This window comes from Musca domestica, unplaced genomic scaffold (genome assembly GCF_030504385.1).
Source record: "Musca domestica strain aabys unplaced genomic scaffold, Musca_domestica.polishedcontigs.V.1.1 32, whole genome shotgun sequence".
NCBI lineage: Eukaryota > Metazoa > Arthropoda > Insecta > Diptera > Muscidae > Musca > Musca domestica.
The window spans coordinates 5,904,324-5,919,563 of NW_026712311.1; the positions used below are offsets into that span (position 1 = coordinate 5,904,324).

Genomic DNA, 15,240 nt, shown 5'->3' on the forward strand with positions numbered 1-15,240 from the left:
GAAAAATTTGTATAACAGTTTTTTAAAAGGAAAAAATATCAAGCATTTAAAGGTGTTATGGGGACGGTTTTATAATTTTTTAAAGATTTTTATATATTTATTTTGCGTATTATAAAAATAACATAATTTTTTCCCTAAATGATAAATTTCTAAAACAAATATGAAAATTCACCATGCCTGAAAAGCATTACAGTCTGCAGCTATAGATACAATGTTGATAAATTTCGCTTCAGAATGCCACTTTTTATCATTTCCACCAAAAAACCAGGTGTGGTGAATTTCTACAAAAATTCACCACGGGCCCAAAATTACACAAAAAGCCAAAAAATCATCTTCTTTGTTAATTAAACACAAAAATATGTTTTTTTTGTGATTGTTGAATATATCATAGGGTGGTGAAATACCCATTTTATTCCCCTCAGGAAAATTGTTCATGAAAAACTAAATGATGTTTTATTCTATGCGTCATAAAGAATTGAAATTGTGTTTTTGAATGATGTTAGTCAATTATTTAATGGTAAAATTGATATTCAAGATCAAAATATCCATTTTTGAAACTGGATCTTTTTAACGAATACAAAAAACTTCATATCGCCTAAAAATCGTCCTAAGTTGAAGGTAAAGGTACAATTTTATTAAAGTTAGCATTCCAAATGTCATTTTGCGTTGTATGCAACAAAAAGCTGGGTGTGGTGAATTTCTACAAAACTCACCACAGGGTGGAAATTATTCGAAAACCCAAAATAACAACTTCTTTGTTAATTAAGCACAAAAATATTTTTGTTTTGTGGTTTTTTTATGATATCATAGGGTGGTGAAATACATTTTTTGCTTCACCTCGGTACAATTTTTCATGAAAAATTAATGTATATGTAATTCTATGCAGTTCGAAAAATAATAACTTGTTTGAAAGTTTTTTAGTAAATTATTTAATGGTGAAAAAGCTATTCTGAATTAAATGTTTATTTTTGAAACTGGAAATTTTTTAATGAAAAAAGTTAAATTTCACCATGGCTAAAAATCATCTCGACTTGGTGCTGAAGGTCCACTTTGAATTAATTGTGGTTTCAATTGCCTCATTAAGTCATTTGCAACAAAAAACTAGGTGTGGTGAATTTCTACAAAACTCACCATGGGATGAAAATTATTCGAAAACCCAAAATAGTAGCTTCATTGCTAATTAAACACAAAAATATGTTTCTATTGTGGCTATTGAAGATATCATAGGGTGGTGGAATAACCAATAAGGCCACCTCAGTCCAGTTTTTTTACGAAAAAATTATATTTATGGAAATCTGTGTATTTAAATTGCATTTTTATTATTTTTTATTTTATGAAAAAAAAATAAAATTTAGAGTGGTATATTTGTTAAAACATAAATCCGACCAAGCTCTATTTAACTTTCCAAAATTTAATTTAGTCAATGGTAGTCCTGATAAGTATATATGTTAAGTTCCGTAATAGGAAATAAACTTTATGATATATAGGAAAAAATAAGATTGTTTAATAGGAAATTAAGTTTCACCACGGTGGACGTACTCCTAAACTATGCCTACAATATTAGGTATACCAATTTCGGCCCTAAAATGTGTTCTTGAGTGAATTATAACAATAAAATAGGTGTGGTGAATGTCAAGAAAAACTCACCACAGATCAAAGTTGTAAAAAATGGATTAAAAAAAATCTGCGTTAAAGGAAAAACAAAAAAAACGATTTTGGTCACTACTAGAGTAACCTGATGGCGGTGAGAAACTTATTTAATTCACCTCGGTCCAATGTTAATTAGTTCCTAGTTTTGCATAATTTTAAAACAAAATGTGCTGCATAGTTTTAGGATGAATTCATAATAATTTACAACTTACCTCTTTTTGTAGTGAAATTTATAAGTTTCTGTATATCCTAAAAGAAAAACAAAAAAATACAAAAAGTTAAACTCATGATTCTCAGCAACAAAAAATAAATATTTGTTAAAATCATTAAAAAACCTCCCATTGGAAAATCGTCAAAATGTCATAATATACCAATAAACAAGACAATAGCAACAACCACAACAACAGTGAACCCCCGTCCCTGAACGTACGACAGTAAATGAGCCGTCTGAATACAGGCATTTTTTCGTTGTTGCCTTCATAGTTCCGCCTTTTTTGTGCATTCATAATATTATTAAATCTGCATTATGGCTGACTGAAAAAAAAAAAACAAATATATATATATGGGAAAAGGGGCCACACATAATAAGGCAATCGACCCAGACCCCCAACCCCCGCCTTGTTAAGCACAAATACAGCCAGTCTAACCCACAAACGACATGCAATATCGGCGTAATACATGAACTTGAATTTCTTAGATACCCTCTTAAGTTTACCATTGAATTTCTAATTTGATTTTTGCCCCGGGAAATGCAAGTGCAAGAAAGGGTTGGAAAAGAGAGAGAGAGAGGGGGGGGAGGGAATATGACAGTAACCACTAACACATAACATGCAAAATGTGGTGTTTTTGGCCCTTGTAGTGGGTAACACAATAAAGGGAAAATTATAGATATTTTTTCTGATGACGTTAAAGGTTTTCTTTCCTATCTCATTGTCATAGAGCCGGCATGCGACAGCCAACAACCCCTTAAAAATAGGTTTTGATTTCTCTGATAAATTTATTGGAAAACAAATTTTGGAAAATAAAGAACAAAGCACAGTGGAAGGAAATGGGTACCAAAGGGAAGGAAATATTGGTAACCCAAAGTATAGGCATCTGTAGGGGGCATTAAGACAAGTTAAATAAGAGGGACTTATACCGGATACCGTAGTATTTTGTTGTTGCAAAGTGGTCAGGCTTAATCCCTTATTTGCGATATTTAAAAATATTTTGTGATATTTTCTTGTTTTTATTTCAACAGGATGTGGACCTGAAAATAAAAATTCACCATGCCTACAAATTGCTTTCTATCACTTTTATAAGACCCATCTTTCCGTCTTAAGTTAAAAACGACTTATTTTACGATTTTCAACAAAAAAATAGGTGTGGTGAATTTTCCTCAAAAACTCACCACAGGCTAAAAACTTCAAAAAAGCCCAGAAGGCGCACATTTTTTCTTAATTAATTCAAAATTAATGTGTTTTACAATATTTACGGAATGCATTTGGTGGTGAAATACACTTGAAGTTCACCATGAAGTATTTTTCAGCAAACAACTTCAACTAATTCAAACACTATTCCTTCCATATGCGGAAAATTATCTTTAAAGATTGATTTAATCTAAAAACCAAACCCATTGGTAATGAAATAGAACCATGAAAAGATTTCGTTTCTGAATATCCAAGACGAATACAAATTTATAAACGGTGAATGTTGAATTTTTTTCATAACTTGTTTTCAAGTCTACAAGGGGTAGTTAAATACTGCGCTTCTTGTTACAGACTTTGTTTCTCTAGCTTCAGTGACAAAGAATTTTTTTCAATTTGTTTAGTCTGACACTTCAAGGGTCCAAAAACACTCAATTCTGGAAGACCAACTAAACGTTGCTGCGGACTGATATATACCCAAAGTATTTTTATCTTGAACATCAATCTTTGCCACAGTATCTCGCTGATAGTCCCTTGGCCGATATGAGCCTTAACCGATGTTGTTTCTGGATATCTAAGACGAGTAGAAATTTGTGAATGGTGAATATTGAAATTTGTTCATAACTTTGTTTCAAGTCCACAAGGGGAAGTTAAAAACTGCGTCCCTTTCCCTTCATGCCTCAGGTGTTACTTCTCTAGCTTCAGTGACAAAGAAAAATCTTTTTTTCAATTTGTTTAGTCTGACATTTCAAGGGTCTAAAAACACTCAATTCTGGAAGACCATCCTATGAAAAATTAGAAGAATTTCTATTTTTATTTTAGGGGGTATTCTTTTAATTGAGGTCCTGAGGATCTCCTCATAAAAGCCTCGTACTTCAGTGGGAAGAAGACCTTCTGGATTTTTATTTATAAAAATGAGACATATTATCATCCTATAAAAAATTAGAAGAATCTCTATTTTTATTTTAGGGGGAATTCTTGTAATTGAGGTCCTGAGGATCTCCTCATAGAAGCCTCGTACTTGAGTGGGAAGAAGACCTTCTGGATTTCTATAAAAATGAGACATGTTATGATCCTATGAAAAATTAAAAGAATCTCTATTTTTATTTTAGGGGGAATTCTTGTAATTGAGGTCCTGAGGATCTCCTCATAAAAGCCTCGTACTTCATTGGGAAGAAGACCTTCTGGATTTTTATAAAAATGAGACATGTTTTGATCCTATGAAAAATTAGAAGAATCTCTCTTTTTTTCTTGTAATTGAGGTCCTTAGGATCAGAAGCCTCGTACTTCAGTGGGAAGAGAGTCTTCTGGATTTTTATGAAAATTAGACATGTAATGATCCTATGAAAAATTAGAAGAATCTCTATTTATATTTTAGGGGAAATTCTTGTAATTGAGGTCCTGAAGATCTCCTCATAGAAGCCTCGTATTTCAGTGGGAAGAAGACCTTCTGGATTTTTATGAAAAATGAGACATGTTTTGATAATCTGAAAAATTAGAAGGATCTCTCTTTTTATTTTAGGGGAAATTCTTGTAATTGAGGTCTTGACGATCTCCTCATACTTCAGTGGGACGAAGACCTTCTGGATTTTTATGAAAATTTGACATGTTATGATCCTTTGAAAAATTCGAAAAAATCTCTCTTTTTATTTTATAAGAAGGATGAGAAGTCCTTCGGAGGGGAAAAACTTCCAGGTCTTCTTAGAATTAATTTAGACTTCTATTGGAAATATATCTCCAGCACTTCTATCTTCTGATATTTAAAGAGAATTCATATTTCTTTGAGAATTTTAAGGGCCCTTTTCAGCTAATAGGGTAGTTTGTGTCTGTCTTAATTCACAGCCCTACAGCTGTTATTCACCATTTGATTTAGTTATTATTTAGCCTTCGTCAAAGGTGAAGTTCAAAGAAAACCTATGCAGCAGTAGGCAAAACTTTTCGACATTTCTAACGAATGGAACAGACTTTTTGGGGCGTTACTCAAATCAAGGTTTTTTTAGGTTTTTTTAGGCGAAAGGGGCTATGGCAAATTATGTTTAAATAAAGTTCAAGTAGTTCCTCTTACCCCTTTTCGGGCTAATAAAATTTATATTTTACAAGCCAATAAAAAACCAACCGCAAAGCAACCTCAATAAAAAATAACAAGGAATGCCTAAAAGTATGCAAATATTTTTTTTCTTTGCAACATTTTATAATGGCCTCAAAGTATACTTTAAAATAACTATTTAAGCATACTTCCTCCTACAAAAGTTGCAAAACTTTTCTAGACCCATAAACAAAGTTCCAAACAAAAACAACAACAACAAAGAAAGACATTGTTTGACAGCCTGGCAGAGACCTTACAGCTTACAGGATAATAAATTGTAAACAATTTTAAAAAAGAAATAAACGAAAAAACTTTTCAAACAGTTGACTAATATTACACGGCACAATGGAGGCAGATGAATAGAAAGAAATTTTCAACATTCCATTACCAAACGCCCAGTAGCACAACGAGAGCGGGGGTATCTTTTAAAGCATCCTTCTCGTTTGCTTCCTAACGCGTTCTACGTCACTTCTAAGGCTAGAATAAAAAATAGGAAAGAAATAAATACAAAAAGGAAAATTGATACATTTCGCCATAGAAACCATGCCTCAAGGCTAATGAAATTATAACGGCCGGACAGACAAGCAAAACGCTTAAACGAACGAAGAACGTCTAATGTTGCCTTCCACCCATTAATTGAATAGCAAAAACTGACGTCAAAATGTTCATCGCAAGCGTTGTTGTCGTCAATTTGTTGTTGACAATGAATGTGGGGTTTTTTCAGTCTCCGTCCGTGTCTCTATGTATTTATGACCTCCGCTTGGCTGTTTCCCCCTTCGCAGGATATATGCAATCAAAGATAGCTAAGACTTGGACACCACACAAATTCCATTGAAAATAAACAGCAGGAGATGGCCACCATCAACCTCCCTCCCCCCCTTTGAAGGAAATAATGTCATTGGGTCAACATAGTAAATATTTATCAGATATAGTTTTCTTGTTCTCCATTGTCGTCGTCGTCGTCATCGTCATCTATTTTTATTTGTCGTCCTTTTCAATGTTGTTGCTAGTGTGAGTCCCTTTCGACGGCGAGTGAATGTGTTGAAATTCGTTATTCATACCGAAACAGTAACAACAAAAACAAGAAATGCCATTAACAACATAAAATACCAGCAATTTGCCCAATAACCCAGATTTAGAGGAACGAATATGCTACAAACATCCTACTCTCCAGTTCGGCCAGTAATGCTGGCGGCTAGAAAGGGGTAAGAAGGGTAGGTAGCAGTGACATTACCGTGTGCAACATTGAGCTGTGCCAGAGAGCAAAAAAAAAATACAAACTAACAAGTAAAAAAATATTAAGTTCGGCCGGGCCAAACTTTTAATACCCTCCACCTTAGGGTAAAATAAACATTAGAAGAAATGTGGCAAAAACCATTAAAATGCCGATTATGGGGAGGTACCGTAATATGGGGGCTACACCAAAACGTGGACCTATAATTACAATGTTTCACCACACGAACTAGGACCCATTATGGTCCACAAATACCAATTTTTAGACAAATCAGTGAAAAAATGTGGCAAAAACCATCAAAATACCGAATATCGGGAGGTACCTTTATATGGGGGCTATATCAAATAATGGACCCATGCATGCAATGTTCCGCCACCGAAGCTGGAACCAATTATGACCAACAAATACCAAATTTCAGACAAATCCGTGAAAAAAATGTGGCAAAAATCATCAAATTACCGAATATCGGGAGGTCCCGTTATATGGGGGCTATACCAAATTTTGGACCCATACATGCAATGTTTTGCCACACGCTCAGGGACCTGCTATGACCTACAAATACCAATTTTAAGACAAATCCGTGAAAAAACGTGGCATAAATCATCAAAATACCGAATATCGGAAAGTACCGTTATATGGGGACTATACCAGAACGTGGACCGATATATCTCATTTTCAATACCAACCATCCTAGACACAATGCAAATAGCTCTGCTAAATTTTGGAGCTCTACGTCAAATAATGTGGGCTGTATCGTGATTTCAACAGACAGACAGACGGACAGACAGACAGACAGACAGACGGACAGACAGACGGGCGTCGTTAAATCGACTTAGAATTTTATGCTGATTATGAATATATATACTTTATGGGGTCTAAGACGAATATTTAAGGATGTTACAAACGGAATGACAAAGTTAATATACCCTCCTTTCCAAGGTGGAGGGTATAAAAATCGTAGGCCAGGCAAAAGAAAAGAAGCGACATACATCTATAGAACATATGCTAAGACGGTGTTCTAATAATAATGGATGGCATAGTTTTAGTCATGAATAAAAAGTCATAAATAAATGGAAGCATACTTTTAGGTATTCGCCAAAAAGTTGTGCTTAAAACAAATGGAGAGACGTTGATGAAATTCTTTAAAAAGAAAATGAAAAGTATGTGAAAAGCCCATTATCTTTGTCTTCATCTAGCGAACGTTGCAGTTGCCAGGTACCGTTAAAAAAAAACAAATTAAGGAATTTCTTAATTCATTTTTTAAAATTTGAATACTCTTTAGCCTAGCTTACAAAACATGTTAGAGTCATGCGTAAATTGAGTTTCTTACATTTATCATCAGCATTTTAAAGCATACTTTTTGGTGCTCTTCGCAAAGTTGAAAATCAAATAAAAGAGCTACTTTGTATAGATTTATAAAAATATAGGGTGAGATAAAAAATACTGCAACAAAGTATGACATTTTACTTTGTTGCAGTATTTTTAATTTTTACATTTTATATATATATAATATATATATATATATATATATATATATATATATATATATATATATATATATATATATATATATATATATATATATATATATATATATATATATATATATATATATATATATATATATATATTTCGGTGGGTATTGTACCTACCGAATATAGGGAGTTACTGATATATGGGGCCTATACGAAGATCTGTACCTGCATAGACAATTTTCTGTCACAGACTGTAGTTTCCATTACGAACTCTAAATAAGTAATTTGAAACAATTCCGTTAAATAATAACTCTAAAATCATCAAAATACCGAATTTTGGGAGGTACCGTTATATGGGGGCTATACGGAGACGTGGACCTGCACAGACAATTTTTTGTCATAGGCTGTAGTATCTATTACGAATCTCAAATACCAAATTTGAAACAATTCCGATGAATAATGTCGCTAAAATCATCAAAATACCGAATATCGGGAGGTACTTATATATGGGGGCTATATGAAAACGTGGACCTACATGGCCCATTTACGAACTTAACCTGTCTACTGGAAAAATAAACAGGTGTGCACAATTTTAGCTTTCTATCTCAATTTGTTCGAAAGATAGCGTGATTACAACAGACAGACGGACGTGGCTAAATCGACTTAGAATTTTATGCTGAACAAGAATATATATACTTCTTTGTGTCTGACATGAGTATTTCGAGGAGTTACAAACGGAATGACATAGATGATCCACATTTTGGTAGTTTTGAGGTGATCCACACCTTAGTATTTTTTAGTGCCAACCGTGCTTTCCAAAATACTCCAGACACAATAGTCCAACGGATTGGTATCCGGAGATTTTGGTGGCCATTGTGTGCTGTAAATGAAGCAAGGAACCTCATTTTTTAACCAATCTTGGGTGGCGCGTGCTGAGTCTTGTTAGAATGTCCAAGGTCTTCGGCCAAAATGTTTGCGTGCCCAAGGCCTTAATAAACCCTCCAGAATATTTTCGCGATAATATTCGGCATTTATTCTAATGCCACGGTCAATTAATACGAGTGGAGAGCGACCATCACCATGGCCGACGCTTGAGTTTTGGTGGCCAACCGAAGGTGCACATTTTCAGCTGACCTCTTTGGCAAGTAAACACGATCATTTTGTTTGTTTACAAACTGCTGGACAACGAATGTTTTCTCATCGGTGAAAACCAAATTCGGCAGATCACCTCTTTCGGCTACGCGAAGCAACTCTTTAGCTCTTTGGAGGCTATTTTCTTTCTGTTGCGGTGTAAGTTCTTGCACTTTTTGGAATTTCAATGGCTTTACCCCAAGCTCATTTTTCAATATTTACCGAATGGAATATTGCGATATGATAAGCAGATGACCCATTTTTCTTCCGCTGCCACGCGGGTTTCGATCAAGTCGCTTCTTTACTTTTCGAACCATTTCTGCTGAGGTTGCTGTTTTCTTCCGTCCACTTCCTTTACGTCGGGCTACGCTATCATTATCACGGCAACAAGCGATGGTAAGAGACACAAAAGATTTATTCACATTTAAATGCTGGAGTGCTCTAACGTAAGCCACTTGTGGTTTTCCATCCAAATATAAAGAAATCACACTATTACGCTTGAATTCCATCACGAATAACTTTTTTTCTGGTAAATTTTCACAAACATGCTTTTGTACGCTTGTAAACAATATAATGAACTGTCATTGGAATAATTTTAACAGCTATCGGACGAGTGTCTTAGAAATGACAGCAGTCTGAAGTTGTTTGCAGCTTTTTTCATCTCACCATGTATTTAAATACGAAACTTGAATAAATCCGGTGAATATTGTACCAGAAATCTTCAAAATACCGAATATAAGGAGGTACCGATATGTGGGGCTATAGAATGTGGATCTGCATAGACAATTTTCTGTCATAGGCTGTAGTATCCATTACGAACTTCATATAAAAAATTTGAAACAATTCCGGTGAATAATATCACTCAATTATAAAAATGCCGAATATCGGGGGTGGGTACCGTTGTATGAGGTCTAAACGATATTGTGGACCTATGTAGACAAACCCTTTCCAGGGGGTAAAGTACTCAGAAGGAACTCCTTGTGTGGATTTTAGACAATTCCATTGAAAAATTTGGCTATAATCATCAAAATGATGAATATCGGGGTGACTCTATTATACTCGGGTTGTAGCAGGCTGCTCAATGATATTCGGAAGGTTGTGGTCGGGTAGAGTGCTTTGGCTTATGTGTTCGGTTGATGATTGGTATCTAGAATCCGGCAGTATGGATATGTAACACTACTTTTGCAATTTCGATTATCGGTTTTTTTTTATTAAAATGTAAACAAAAACGAGGTCGAAATTTGCTTATGGTAAAAATTACAAATTAATTTCGAGCTGATTGGTAAAAATCCTTGGATTGAAAAATCACATGTTTACTCAAGAACAAAAATCGAAATACCTAAACTTTGAAGCGAAAGAATCTCATGTTGCCGTCTAGAGTCTGCAATGAAAACCTCCGCCAGTTGTGGCAACCTTATACAAGGTTTAACTCAAACTCTCGGTCATATCTGATGATGAAAGTGAACTTAGCTTTCATCTGACAATACGAAGTGAATGAGAATTATTTATATTTACTGTGAAATTAATTTTAATTGATTTCATTGTATCGAATCTGAAACCGGAATATTGTTTTAAATATGTGTTACAATAGTAGAGTATTAAGGTAAAACTGGTGCTTAGCTCTCGACCAGCTCTCGACTTCATCAGACGATGAAAGGTGGATTTCTTATCCATCTGACAGTGTGGAGTGAATGAGAATTACTTCTCTATAATGTGGAATAATACTTAATGAAGTCAATATGAAACGAATGTGAAACCAGCATTTTTATTTATATATATTTATATATTTTGTGTCACCAAAATCTTGAGCGAGATCTCCCAGCGAATTCTCGGTATTGGCCTTAGAGCGATTACTCCTAATGATATGAAAGATTGTAACGAAGTAGCCATTCTGGAAGCCATTTTCAAAATTTGCCCTTGTATCTTACTGACCCTACACTGCAATGATGCTTAAAGTATGAACCTTCGTTTCCCCATTTGATTCTCACTCACCCAGTATCGTAAAAACAAAATTACCCACAATATTTTCTTAATTACTTTATTTGACATACACATCCCTAGTCCTTACTTTTCATGCTTCCCTCTTACCTTCATAAATGACGTATACGGCAATTACGAAAAAAAAAATAATGAACACCACAAACATAACATCATGAGTGGACAACAACTGCAACACCAACAGTAATACACTGACAATCGAACATACCCAACCAGACAATGTCTTTCCCACCTACGTAAATTCGATACAGGCTAGAGGAAAACTCTCATTTGCAAAAAAACACACACACATCGTTTTATATGACAGGAAAAACCAAAGAGCCCAGGTTATATGTCCATATGTTTGTATGAGTGTCTGTCCCCATGCATGACAATGAATTACATTATATACGACATTATATTGTACCTGTATATGATGATGAGAATACATACTGGCATGCATGAATGCCGTAATAATGTTCATTGTAGTAAAGTGTTGACCATAAACTAAATGTTATGACCAACTCGAACTTTTGAACAGAAACCCACACACACAACCAAATAATGTCATTCATACAAACACCTATCGGAATCATGCCAAGCAAACCAAAATGTCGCATGTGCAAGAGGTCAGATTTTTTTTATATTCCCAATATCTCACACCGGCCCATGTGAAGCGGAGAACCACATCCCCATAATGTAGAGAGAGCGTACACCACAACCTTAAACATTTCCTCGATTATATATTTTTTCCAAAATATCGGAAGATACCGCTATATGGGAGCTATACGAAGACGTGGACCTGCACAGACAATCTCATAGGCTGTAGTATTTATTACGAACATAAAATACCAAATTTAAAGAAATTCCGGTGAAGAAAATCAACTAAGTACCGAATATCGGGAGTTATCGTTATATGGGGGGCTATACGCACAGACAATTTTCTGTCTTAGGCTGTAGTATTCATTACGAACTTCAAATACCAAATTTGTAACAATTCCGGTGAATAATGTCGATAAAATCAACAAAGCACCGAATATCGCGAGGTACCATTATATGGGGGCTATACGAAGACGTGGACCTGCACAGACAATTTTCTGTCATAGGCTGTAGTATTCATTTCAAACTTCAAATATTAAATTTGAAACATTTCCGATCAATATTGTCGCTAAAATCATTAAAGTACCGAATATTGGGAGTTATCGTTATATAGAGGCTATACGAAGACGTGGACCTGCACAGACAATTTTCTGTCATAGGCTGCAGTATTCATTTCAAACTTTAAATATTAAATTTGAAACAATTCCGATCAATATTGTCGCTAAAATCATTAAAGTACCGAATATTGGGAGTTATCGTTATATAGAGGCTATACGAAGACGTGGACCTGCACAGATAAATTTCTGTCTTAGGCTGTAGTATTAATTGCGAACTTCAAATACCAAATTTGAAACAAATCCGATGAATAATGTCGCTAAAATCAACAAAGTACCGAATATCGGGAGGTACCGTTATATGGGGGCTACACGAAGACGTGGACCTGCACAGACAATTTTCGGTCATAGGCTGTAGTTTTAATTACGAACTTCAAATACCAAATTTGAAACAAATCCGGTGAATAATGTCGCTAAATCATCAAAATACCGAATATCGGGAGGTATCGTTATATGGGGGCTATACCAAAACATAGATCTATATAGCCCATTTTCAATACCAAAAGTCCTGCAGACATAACATACATTTGAGTAAAATTTTATCAATCTACTTCAATTCGTTCGGAAGCTAGAGGGATTTCCATAGACGGACGGACTAAATCGACAGAGAATTTTACGCTGATCAAGAATATATATACTCTGTGGGGTCTAAAATGTATATTTGGAGGTGTTACAAGCGGAATGACAAACTTAATATATCCTCCATACTATGGTGGAGGGTATAAAAATTTATAGTAGCCACACAATCGTCCCTTTCAATTTTGACCAGATTTCGAACATAAATCTGTACGAAACTACAACTTAAATATACCATTTCCCCGGACATTTCCGATCAGATAACTATTCAAACTTTCCACAAGACTTTCGGTCAGAAATGGGTCTAGTTTCCGACTATTCCTTCCAAATATAGTTCGAACTGAGAAATCGGTCTCGTTTCCGACTATCCCTACAAAATACAATTCGAACTCTGAAATGTTCGATTTGCTGGGAAATTTGCAATAAAATTCTCTTCTTCTTCTGTAATATATGTATTTGCTTTTTTATATAGATAGCTATTATATGTTATATTATTATGTTCCCGGTGACTATGGTTCAAAGAATAGCCATAGTTCGTTGTAGTTGTTATTATGGTTTTGGGCCAGGCCATAAGTGGTTAAGCCTATTTTATTCTGTTTGCCTGTTTTTTTTTTTTGTGCTGCCATCCAAAACAACAACAAAAATATATTTGTGGCTTTAATTTATTATCATTTGTAGAATACGTTGTCATGTTCATTATTGTGTAAAAGGATACATGCCGGCAAATATTTGTGTGTGGGTTGTATTTGTAAATATTTAACTAGGCATTTGTTGTGTTCAATTTTTTTTTGTAAAATAACATATTTTTGTGCAAAAATATAGACACAGCAACACAACAAGCTTTTATTTATTTTCTGTTGGGGTTTGGGAACTTTTAATTTATGCCAGAGCATATTATGGTGTTAAATATTTTATATTCAAGGACTGTAATTTTCTATATTTTAAAAATTATAACGAATGACTAAATAAAATGGACAAAATATGCTATAAGAGTCAGAAAATAGGTGAAGGTAATTAGCTATAAAAGGCTGCTGAAAAAGATGCGCCATCTATACCTGAATGTTGAGTATTAAGACTAAGCTAATAGTTACAAGATTTCGATAGACACTCAACGAGAAGCTAAAATTTTAAATAAAGTTTTAAAGGATGCCGAACTTTCCAAAATTCCTGCATGATATGTCGAGCGCTATCTACACTTCGCCGGTGCTAGCCTTTTCTTACATATTTTATGTTCTAAGAACAAACAAAACGTTATACCAAAGTTTGTGGGACCTAAATTAACACCAAATAGTCTTGAAAAGGATGCAGAATTTTACCAAAAGCAAATATATATATACTATGTTATTGGTGTTGTACCCATTAAAAACGTATAAGGGGAACCTAAAAATAAATGTTGCAGCTGTGTCTATACGAATCCTTCATTGGAATTTCACGTCAACCAATGCGATTTTAAGTTCCAAGTGGCCTAATGATATATGAATAATTCTGTTGTGAGGAAACTCCATAATCAAAGAATATATTCTGGCCAACAAAATACCAAGGCGGCAGTTTAAAACAACAATAATTTCACAAAACTTCGAAGAAAGTAGAGAAAAATTGGGTGCTGCATATTTTAAAAGACCCAATTATATGAGAAGTTTTTGTTCGAAATCACCCTGTGGATCGAATATTCCTGCGGGAAATGAAAATAAGAAACACTACTGATATATAGAGATCATTTGGTCTTAGAAGACCTTTTAAGAGCAGAATCTCGTTTTGTTTACAAATACCAAGACGGCAGGATCAGTCGATTGCAATTTCCCAAAACTTCAAAGAAAGTGGTGCAAAATGATCCTGGAAAGATGCAAAAACTATAAAAATATCCAGCATACTATGACAAACGCCATCTGCACCTCAATAAATGGACTTATAATCGGATTTAAACAACATATGAATAAACAAATCCAGAATGTTACAACTGGCGCCATCTATACTACAATCTGGTTCTATATGTTCTGGAAGATCTAATGATTTAAAAAATAATTTCCGATATGTCCTTTTAGTTCACAAATACCTAATGGAAAATGAGAGAAGACCCTTTCGTATAAGGAAACTTGCTGATCTATTAAGATTTATGGTGTAAAAAGACTTTATAACCGAAAAACATCTTTTGGTCTACATACACCAAGGCAGCATTATAAATGGAACGCAATTCCACAAAACTGCGAAGCAAGGCGTCTTGGAAAGATATAGAACCTTTAAAATATGTATCTATCTACACCTCAACAAATTGCCGACTTTTAATAAATAAGCGACTTTGGGACCAATTCCACGGCATATCAAAATTTAATCCCTATTGTTATAACCAGCGCCATCTATGTTTCAATTTTAATGTACGAAAAATCCATGTATGGTAGGATCAATCACAGCTTAGTTTCTTTACTTTTTTAATGGTAAAACTTGTAAAAGAAACAAATGGAAAATTATTCTCAGAGAAAGCAACATTAAGGAA

General features: G+C 34.4%; 1 protein-coding gene across 1 annotated transcript in view; it reads left to right on the plus strand.

The window, feature by feature from the left end:
- LOC101891483 (dual specificity tyrosine-phosphorylation-regulated kinase 2) overlaps positions 1 to 15,240 on the plus strand; it is a 172,527-nt gene that overhangs the window by 128,783 nt on the left and 28,504 nt on the right. The window lies entirely within an intron of this gene.